The sequence below is a fragment of the Microcebus murinus genome, chromosome 6, assembly GCF_040939455.1.
Source record: "Microcebus murinus isolate Inina chromosome 6, M.murinus_Inina_mat1.0, whole genome shotgun sequence".
Taxonomy (NCBI): domain Eukaryota; kingdom Metazoa; phylum Chordata; class Mammalia; order Primates; family Cheirogaleidae; genus Microcebus; species Microcebus murinus.
The window spans coordinates 20,108,531-20,120,111 of record NC_134109.1 but is presented as its reverse complement, the minus strand read 5'-3'; the positions used below and the strand labels follow the sequence as shown (position 1 = coordinate 20,120,111).

The following is an 11,581-nucleotide window of genomic DNA, read 5'->3' as shown; positions in this document are numbered from 1 at the left end:
AGACAATTCAAACTTTCTTGTTTCTTAGGTTTTTGCTAAAATTTAAAGTTACTAAAAGTAGGAATCCAGGTCAATGCATCTGATTCTACATATGTGCTGTACCAAGAAATAGGATATGTTGTGGAAGAGGCATAAAGTGGGTTCTTATTAAAAATATATATGATAATCTTGTCTAATTCAGAAGTTTTGAAGTTGATTCAAAGTATGGATTTGGAGGAAAAAGGCAAGATAGTAGGTAACTAATAAAGGCGGAAAAAGATATAGAAAGGCTATGAGTATGCAAACATAGTTTTGGTAAGTAAGGTTAAATAGAAATATTGGATAAGAAAAGACTGTGCAGGGGCAATTCTTGTCCTAAGATAACTGGAAGTTTAAGAGAAGGAAAATTTGGGACAAAAACAAAGTCACACATGGTCTGTGTAAATTGTGATAGGGTTTGTGAAAGAGAATTTATGAAGATATTTGGTATATAGTCAAGTTGAATATAATTAAAAGGGAAATTTCTGATGGGCAAAATATATCAAAATTTCAAACTCAAATGATCAATCTGTCACTACAGAGTTAAAATGGAATCTCTGTCTCTATTCTCTGCCTGCTTTAAAGCTGCAGTTACTATGTCACTGTCTGTTATCACGAACTTAAGGGTTACTGGGAATAGCCAGTTCTACCAGTAGTGTGAACATTGAAAACTCATTTAAAACTAAAGATAAAAGAATCAGGGATCCCTGGCCCAGCAGGAAGAATTACAGAAAATGAGGTTTCCATTCTGTTTTCTAGTTTCATTAAGTAGAAATTTTAGTTTAACCTAGAAAGGGACCTCAACATCCCTTCACACTGGGTCAATGGGCTGCCTATTCACTGTAGAAGATGGTATATTTTAAAAAGCTGAAGAGGTGGAAGAGTGCTCTTAGGAACTGAAGGATGCTCACAGTCATGCTTGCCTCTCTGGAGTAGATGGTCATGTGGGTTGGACATAGGCTTTACTGCTTAAAGTCTAAGGGTAAGAGGCATCGACATCCGAAGTAAAAGGTTGCTATTTTCTGATCTAGGGTGGGAATTCATTTCCTTTCTTTCCCTTCTTCTACCTTTCCTAATTCTGAGCCTTCCTATCCTTAGAGTCCCTCTTACTCTCTGGCAATTGAGTGGAAAAGTTGCCCTTGAGAGAGAGGCCAAGGGGGTGGGGATTGGGAATTGAGGTAGGGACCTATTCACACCTGCCACAGGGCATGGGGACAAGGACACTGGTTGTGGGGCAGGGGTGAGGGTGTGGGAGGAAGGAACTGTGACACTTTTTATAGTTTCTTTCTTTTCTTTTCTTTTTTTAAAATAAATATTGCTTATTTTAATGAAGCTGGTACTATGTCCATGGATATGGATTTAAAATCCATATCCCAGGCCAAAAAGTACAAATAAAATAAAAAAGAACAGTGTTATGTTATATATACTTCTGCATGAATAACTTTATTAGTTGATAATGAAAATTAGAACTTTGCTGGGATCTTCTGACAAGATTTTTTAAAAATCTTAAAATACCTTCTCTTCAGTGAAGCCATCTTTGGAGTTAGTCATTACTCTCACCTTATCTGTCATCTTGATTCCAACTTGATATTCCTTTTATTTTGGTGCAGACCCTAAAATTTGAAAAGTGTCTTCAAGTTAAGGAGAGGTCATTTTGCCACAGTTCATTTCTCTGAAAAACTTCCAATTTATACTGAAAGCCATAGTCCAGGAGTGATGCAATCATATGTTAGAACTTCAGGGCCAATTGAGTCATTATGAACACCTGCATTGGTGGATCTTATCACCACAAGCCTGAAAATGCAGAGTCCTGAAAACAGTGGCCTCTCTGTGTACACATGTAATTTTTAAAAAAGGAATGGGCAATGTGAAGGGAACTGAGGCTTGATCACCAAAACTCAGCACAATGAAAACAAATGATAATGAATAATGAGCACTAGAATTCAAATTACTGGATGTTTTAAAGAGATGTGGTGCCAGTTTTCAATTCCATTTTGAATACCACATTACTTTTACAAAAGAATTATTTTTAAAAATTAAGAAGGATTGAGGGAAAAGAAAACAAATTAAAAGAATATCTAAACTGTTGAGTGACCCCCCGTTTGTTCCTGATAAGCTTCAATTACATCATCTTCCTCCATTCCCAGTCTTGTGAAGTATGATTATCAGCAATTCTCTGACCTTCAAAAAGAAGCCTGAGTGAATTCATTAGAACTTCCTGTCTTTGAGTTTCTTTGAGTTTCTTGAGGTGTGTTGTCATTTTCACTTTGAAGTGAATCTTACTGCTCTCCCCTCCCATGACTTTGAGTTTTATGTATTCTCCTTCCTTCTTATCCCCCAAGTCCTTGGTTGAAGGTTTTGTCTTCTAGTCAGACATGGTGATGGTGGCTTCTCCCCAGGTCTCTGCACAGTAGTGGCTTCAGGTAGGCAGAACCTCACTCCTGGGTTTATAAATCTGTCACCCTTACCTACAGCACAATATCATGGCTCTTTCTTTTTTGTAATAAACTGTTTTTGTGGGGTTGTTTTGTATTTGTGATCACGCTATCATTGACTTAGCTTGGTACCAGTACTCACTTTTGACACTGGGAACCAAAGACATTGAGATAGACCCAACATGTTCAAGCAGGGCAACTCTGAGGCTTCCGCTGGGTATTCTGCTTCTACTGGGGTCCACTACCTCTTGCTGGACACTTCTGCACTGAAAATCATTAAGAGCCAATTCTGGGAGTTTGCTCAGAAGCTAGGCATTTTTTCTCTTGTATCTTATTTTCAAACTGTTAGAACTGTTTTCCATCTACTTGCATAATTTTAGATAAGGAGTACTTTGCTTGCATTTACTCTTTTCCCCTTTCCATAGACTAGAGACTGGGCCAAGATACAAATATGAACAATGAACACCAAGCTTTATTCAGAATTATTTATGTTCTCAAGTGGTTCCTAAGAGTAAGTTCTCATAACTTCCTTGGGCCTTCTTGCAACTTGGCTAACAGGTAAGTCTTGACTGTCAGAAGACTAATAGGCACATGCTTCTGAAGTTCAGTGGCAGACACAAATTGGGTATAAGTTGGGAGCCCTATAACTGTCATAGAGAATCTAGAATAATTCTTGGTGTATAATACAAGCTCAACAAAATTGAGTTTATTTCCTTCATTGCTATAATTTTCTACTAATTAAAAAATATTGGAAAAAAAATCTCTCAAAGTGAAATATACATATATCAGGACTATTTATAAAAGCAAATACTAAATGCAAACTAAATGTGTAATATCAACAGAATGGGTAAATTTTGGCAACGGATATAAACAAATAATTTTATCCTTTAAAATTATGTATATTCAATTTTTTCATGATAATAAAATTCATAAGGCATAATTTTGAGTAATAAAGAAGTATTAGCTTTCTCTGGGTAGGGAGATTTTCATGGCTGCTATTATTTTCCCTATACTTCCTATACTTGAGAATATTTTTCAAAAATTCTAGACGGTTAGTGTATTATTTTTATATTGGGGAATGAATAATTTGATTAAGCAAACATCCCAAAAGTAGCATGTTTGCTCTGCTCTCCGGAAGGCAGGGGTTTCCTGATGCTAATTTCATAAAGTCTTTCTCTGAAATACTCACCTTTTTGTCAGCCCTCTTCTGCTGGCTGTTCCTAGGCTATATTTATGACAAGCAGAGTGGATATATTACTTTAGAAGCCCTCATTCTTGTAGTTCACATGTAATATGGAAAAGAAAGAAGCTTCTTTTCAGGTTCCTCAAAACCCTTGCTTCAGCTATTAAGTCATTCTCCTATAGGACTTGCTGTTTCTTTTCTCATAATTAGAGGTTTTCTTGGTTCCTGAATATCTAATTATTATTTCTAAACAAATTTCCTTCACTTAGGTACACAATATTTTACAATCAGAGGTTATTTAATTTAACCTCTTTTCTATACTAACCTTAATTTAAGAACATTTAAACTATCCAATGATTATACCCACTTGTGGAAGGAAACTTCTCATTTTGAAATCTAGCTCCTAAATCTAATAAATTCTGTCTCTTCCTCAGTGTGTAATTGACAACTATAGCTGGAGAAATACATGTATAACTGATCCTAGTCAAACAGCAAAATTAAGCCTGGCTGCTAAATATGATCAATGCAAACCTGCCTGCCTATGGTATAGTCTAAAACTCTTTGATAGAGTACATGGATTTCTATGCTTATTCTTACTTCCAAATTGTATGTAAGCAAATTTCTACCTCTTTCTTCTTTTATCCTTCCTCTTAGAAATCTACCTATTTATAAGTCTTAAATCATTATAAACTCATCTCTGAAGCTCTCTACTTCAGAGACTTAGACACATACTAATAGGCTTTTAAGAAAACCATACTTCACAAACATAGTTTTTGGTCAGTAGCACAGTTTCTCTAGCCAATGTTCTAAAATGTTAAAACAAATTCCCTAACTAAAATTACAAATGAAATCAATTTTAAATAATGCTCTATAACCAGGAATTATTATTGTATTATCAATGTGAAAAAATATGTAAGCTAAGTCCAAATGACATAGTATCTTGATTTTTGTTTAGACTTTTTAAAATAAATTTTTTGACATGATCTTATGGGATATATATAAATATGATAAAACAGTTATAATAGTGAAGCAAATTAACATATCTCAATTTAGTTCATTTTTTCCCTTTTTAATTGATATAATAATTGTAGATATTTATGAGGCATGGAGTATAGTTCATGTTATCTCAATTTAAATGATGCCATATATTTTTGTTGCATTGTAGAGGATATTAGTATAGTGGGGAAGGTTGAAAGAGCCTAGGTGAATTCTACTGGGTTTTTGGCAGTCAAGGTACTAATGTACACGAGAGATTTGCCTATGGCCTATGAAGTGGAAATGTTATATGGCTGCCAAGGGAGAAATGGCAGAGGAGACATACTAATGTGGAGCACAGTGTGTATATGGATTTTTAGCCCAAATGTAGGAAATAGAGAGAGAAAGAAGCTTCTGGAAGAAATTTTAGGAATCTTTATTCTTTACAATCCATTTAAGTCTCAAAGAATAAGCAATATTGCTTTGAGACAGAGATGAACAATATAGAAAAGGGTGGTTCTGTTTTTTTATATATGAGATTCAACAACACAGTGAACATGGAGAATAACCCATAGCATTTAGTAGTGTTGGTATTGCAGTTTTCATGGCACTAGTAATTGACCCTATAGATAGGAAGACAAATAGTATTTCCATGGAGAGCGGCAATGTACTGTGTCAGCAGGAGAAAGGACATGAGCCAGTGTATTTGGTCATGAACATGTGCAAGAAAAGTCTGGGCTTCTCATAAGGCTTTGGCAAGGTTTCCTCCTCATGTAGCTATGAAAACCTGTGGTATTTTACATAAAGACTTCATTCTTATTTCTAGATTCTGAAGGCTGAAAGATATTAATTTTCTATAAATATCTGGTAAAAACTTGATCTGTTTAATTTTCACAGCCCTATAAATAAACACATTATCATTCTTATGTTGATACAAATTAATTTTATCTCTGACAGATCAATACACTGCCCATTCTCACCCAGCCAGCAGATACTAGAGCTGAGATCTTTTAATTGTAGATCCTAGATGTTTTCACTGCACACAGTGGATCTTTACTTAAAAGCTTCTTCTGTTTGACAGACAAAAACGTTATGTCTGAAAGTGCTAAGTTTATCTCTAAGGTTAATTGAGGTCTATTCCCCTCTTTTCCATGAATCAGCTCTTCATTCTTTCTGAAAGGAATAGCAATGATGGTCATCATACAGGTGAATGAAACACTCATACATTTTCAGGGTCATTCAAGCAACCAGTTTAATGGAGGTAAAAGATATTACAGGTACAATTTAGTGCAAACAGACTCATGCCAGTCACTTCTGTTTTTCACCATGCTTCCTGACCCACATGATATGACTTTTCTCTGGTTCATAATGGCACCTATGATTTTCAAGACCCGATTCACTGACAACTGTCTTGAGCATCTAGAGAACTATTGAAGCTACACCTTTCACTTCAAATATAGTAATACCAGATATTTTTTAGAAAGTATAAATAAATGAAGCTGACAAAAGTTTAGAAATCATGTATTTTTTGTTAATCTATAACTAAAGAAAACTGTGTATGAAATATGAAGAGTTTGTTTCAAGGCCATGTAGCCAGTTAGCAGAGTGGGCAATGTCCCTTAGGTCTCATCATGGCCTTCTGTATCTCCCTAGACAGGAGTTCTCAAAGAGTCAACCATTCTGTCTGGCCAGAGAAAATGACTATGTTTCAGGAGGTTCTTTCTGTATCTCATTGAGTCATTTCATTATGGAGTCTTAAGCACAGAATATAGTCAAACCTCTGAGAGCTTCCTGACCTAGAGCACCTCATTCACTCTAAACTTGAAGTCTAAGAATTGTGCCATGGGCTACTGATTCTTTCCATGCACAGAATTCTTGGCATTAGCATACTGATTCTTTCCATGCACAAAAAAGTTAGCATTCCTGTTCATACATTGCTTGCTCAATTTTTTGTGTTTTATGTAGTTAGGAGTGCAAGGTTGCTGTTTCCTTTGAGAATGTTTCAAGGATTGGTTAATTGAGAATAAGGGCATGGTTGTGATGATCACCTAGTGGTTTGACAAGGTCAATAAGAATTCTTAATCAGGTAAAATGAAGGCTCATGGGAAACAACATTATTTATTTTGTTTTTGTTTTAGATACACATCTATTTGTGAACAGAAGGGCTATTAGAGAATTGTGATAAATATTTGTGGTTAGCATCTCCAACACCCACTGACACTTCTAGCAAAAGTCTCATTTTCTAAATTCTTAATTCATGTGGTTTAAATGAAGCTTCATCTTCACATAGCTTAGGCCAAGGCACTGCATTGTATATTTCTAGCCCCAATGATTGCCCCAGACATGGTAGGGCCACTCCTTGATTCTACCTGAATGACTTAGAAATGATATGAGCCAAACTTGAAAGCAAGAACAACTTTTGCTGACAATATTGAACATGAGAGGATTTGAATCTGTGGCTGCTATGAGTATGTTGGAATAAGTATACTGCAATAATAGACATGGCACAAGGAGGCCACCAAATGAAGCTTGAGAATGAAGCCAACACAGAGAAAGGCAGAGCTTATGAGAATCTATATCCTGACTTTAAGCCTTGAACCAAGATATCCTAAACCCCTTGATTTTCATTTATTTGACTTAATCATTTTTCTTTTCCCTAAATCACTGTGTGTGTGTGTGTGTGTGTGTGTGTGTGTGTGTGTGTGTGTGTGTGTGTATGAATTCTGGTTAGAAATAAGTGATCTTAACTCATAAAATAAGGAAACTAAAGTTATTTACAGGTTAGATAAATGTGTACTTATCCATCAAGGCAAATTTTATCATGCCTGCTGGTTCTTCCTCCTTTGAAAAAGCAGCCAAATTGTTGAATATTTTGGATAAGTGGTTGCTATTCTGAGATAATCTAATTTATCCCTATGTTTCAGGTTTTCTGGTTTAGAATGGAAACTTTTTCATTTTTAAAGATGTTATTTCTCAGTTTTATTGACATGGCCAATTTATTAAGGTTTCAACAGTGATTTTTAGAACACTTAAATATTTTAACACTTTCATTAAAAATTCTATCAATATATCTAGAGAATAGTATTATCTTATATTTGGCAAGTGTTCATAGGGAACTTTCATGAGAAAATATTTCTCCCCAAAGAAAGAATAAAACAATAAGTATGGGATTTTAGTATTTGTCAAAGTAGATATGTAGTAGATGTTGTTTATATTTATAAATCCATGTAATTAAATATATATGTTTATATTTATATATGGAATATATTTGTTTGAAGAGACTATTTATAGACTCTTAGTGAATAATCACTACCAGAGTATTGGGAATTCCAAGTGCACATAAAGGAACAGAGGGAAGTTGATATAATTCAGGCTATTTTCTGTAGGGGGCAATTATGAAATCTATGCCTAGGTTGAAAGGAACAGATTATTATAGTTATTGGTTCAGTTCCAGAGACTGCCCTAAATTGACAGACTTCACAAAAGGTAGCCTCCCCCCCAAAAAAATTAACTGGCTTGACTGACCAAAATATCAACTAAAGAGGCCCTTCTACGAGCTGTAAGATGAAAGAAGCAAGTAACATACAAAGAAAAGCCAATCGGAATAATGCCAGACTTCTCTACTGAAACTTTACAAGTAAGGAGAGACTGGGGCCCCGTTCTTACTCTTCTGAAACAGAATAATGCCCAGCCTAGAATCTTATTCCCTGTAAAACTAAGTTTTGTATATGAAGGAGAAATCAAGATATTCTCAGATAAACAAAGACTGAGGGAATTCACCAAGACAAGACCAGCCCTTCAAGAAGTACTCAAAACAGTGTTACCCACGGATCAGCACAATAAATATTCACGAATGTAAATCTACTCAAAGCTAAAGATCAAAGGCCAGATACCACAATGGCTCCAGAGAGAAAACAAAGCAACAAAGTTCAACTCAATATAATGAAGAGAAATCTGCCCCACCTATCAGTTATCTCAATAAATGTGAATGGCTTGAACTCCCCACTCAAGAGACATAGGCTGGCCGAATGGATTAAAAAACACAAGCCAAGTATCTGCTGCCTTAAAGAAACACATCTAACCTGCAAGGATGCAGTTAGAGTAAAGGGATGGAGAACAATATTTCAAGCAAATGGAAGCCAAAAGAAAGCTGGCGTGGTGGTGCTGATTACAGATAACTTAGTTTTTAAATCAACAGAAGTAATAAAAGACAAAGGAGGTCACTATATAATGATGAAGGGGTACAGTTCAACAAGAAGTCATAAAAATTCTAAATATATATGCACTGAACCTTGGTGCACCCAGATTCATAAAGCAAACTCTACTTGATCTAAACAAATGGATAAACAACAACATCATAATAGTTGAAGACTTTAACACCCCACTGACAGCACAGGACAGATCTCCAAACAGAAAATCAACAAAGAAATAATGGACTTAAACAGAACCCTAGAACAAATGGGCCTGATTATCATTTATAGGACATTCTACCCCAGAACCACTGAATATACGTTCTTCTCATCAGCTCATGGGTCATTCTCTAAGATTCACCATATCCTAGGACACAAAGCATGTCTCAAACAATTTAAAAAAATAGAAATTATACCATGTGTCTTTTCAGACCACAATGGAATAAATGTAGAAATCAACCCTAATAGGAGTTCTCATTTCTACACAAAGTCATGGAAACTAAACAACCTTCTGCTGAATGATCACTTCATAAATGAGGAAATCAAGATGGCAATCAAAAGATTCATTGAACTAAATGACAAAGGAGACACAAGTTACCAAAACCTGTGGGACATAGCTAAAGCAGTCCTGAGAGGAAGGTTTATTTCTATAAATGCCTATATCCAAAAGGTGAAAAGATCACAAATAGACAACCTAATTAATCATCTCAAAGATCTGGAAAAAGAAGAACAGATCAACCCCAAACCCAGCAGAAGAAGTGAAATCATTAAGATCAAATTAGAACTAAATGAAATTGACAACAGGGAAACTATATGGAAGATTAATAAAACAAAGAGTTAGTTCTTTGAAAAAATAAACAAAATTGACACACCTTTGGCTAGACTAATGAAAAGCAGAAAAGAAAAATCTCTAATAAGCTCCATCAGGAACAATAAGGGAGAAATTACAACTTATGCCTGGAGATACAAGATATAATTTATGAATACAAAAATCTCTATGCACACAAACTGGAAAATGTGGAGGAAATGGACAATTTCTTAGAAACACACAGCCTCCCTAGGCTCAACCAGGAAGAAATAGAATTCCTGAACAGATCAATATCAAGTACTGAAATTGAAACAGCAATAAAAAACCTTCCTAAAAAGAAAAGTCCTGGACCAGATGGTTTCACACCCAAATTTTACCACACCTACAAAGAAGAACTGGTGCCTATCCTGCAGAAATTATTCCATAACATTGAGAAGGATGGAATTCTCCCCAACACATTTTATGAAGTGAATGTAACACTGATACCAAAACCAGGAAAGGATGCAACATAAAAATAAAACTATAGACCAATATCCCTATGAATATAGATGCAAAATTTCTCAACAAAATCCTAGCCAATCGAATCCAGGAGTTTGTCAAGAAAATAATCCATCACAATCAAGTGGGCTTCATCCCACGGATGCAGGGATGGTTTAACATACACAAATCTATAAATGTAATTCACCATATAAACAGAAGCAAAAACAAAGACAATATGATCCTCTCAATAGACGCAGAAAAAGCATTTGACAAAATTCAACACCCTTTTATGATAAGAATGCTCAACAAAATAGGCATAGACAGGGCTTACCTAAAAATGATACAAGCCATATATGACAAACCCACAGCCAATATCATACTGAATGGGTAAAAATTGAAAGCATTCCCATTTAGAACTGGGACAAGACAAGGTCGCCCACTATCTCCACTTCTATTCAACATAGTGCTGGAAGTCCTTGCTATAACAATCAGACAAGAGAGCAGAATTAGGGACGTCCAGATGGAAGCAGAAGAGATCAAACTCTCACTCTTTGCTGATGACTTGATATTATACCTAGAAAACCCCAAGGATTCAACCAAGAGGCTCCTTGAATTGCTAAATGAATTTGGCAAAGTCTCAGGATACAAAATCAATACACAGAAAACAGAGAAATTCATATACACCAACAACAGTACAAGTGAGAACCAAATCAAAGACTCAATTCCCTTCAAAATAGCAACAAAGAAAATAAAGTACCTAGGAATATATTTAACTAAGAAGGTAAAAGACCTCTACAGAGAGAACTATAAAACACTAAAGAAGGAGATAACAGAGGATATAAACAGATGGAAAAATATACCATGCTCATGGGTCGACAGAATCAACATTGTTAAAATGTCTATATGGCCCAAAGTGACCTACAGAGTCAATGCAATCCCTATCAAAATACCATCATTTTTCACAGATATAGAAAAATAATTTTATGCTTCTTATGGAACCAGAGAAGACCCCATATAGCAAAATCAATCCTAGGCAATAAAAACAAAATAGGGGGTCAATTTGCCAGATTTCAAACTATACTACCAGGCTATAGTCATGAAAACAGCTTTTTACTGGCACAAGAACAGGGACATTGACCAGTGGAACATAACAGAGAACCCAGATATAAAACCATCCTCATATAGCCAACTAATCTTCGAAAAAGCATATAAAAACATACACTGGGGAAAACAATCCTTATTCAATAAATGGTGCTGGGAAAACTGGATAACCACATGCAGAAGACTGAAACAGGACCCACACCTTTCACCTCTCACAAAAATCAACTCACGCTGGGTAACAGATTTGAACCTTAGGTGTGAAACTATTAGAATTCTAGAGGAAAATGTTGGGAATATTCTTCTAGACATTGGCATAGGCAAAGAATTTATGAAGAAGACCCCAAAGGCAATCACAGCAGCAACAAAAATAAATAAATGGCACCTGATCCAA

General features: G+C 35.4%; 1 pseudogene; it reads right to left on the bottom strand.

Annotated features, from left to right (window-relative positions):
* Positions 1-2,096: 2,096 nt before the first annotated feature.
* On the bottom strand, positions 2,097-2,395 carry LOC105867970 (small ubiquitin-related modifier 1-like; annotated as a pseudogene).
* Positions 2,396-11,581: the final 9,186 nt, after the last annotated feature.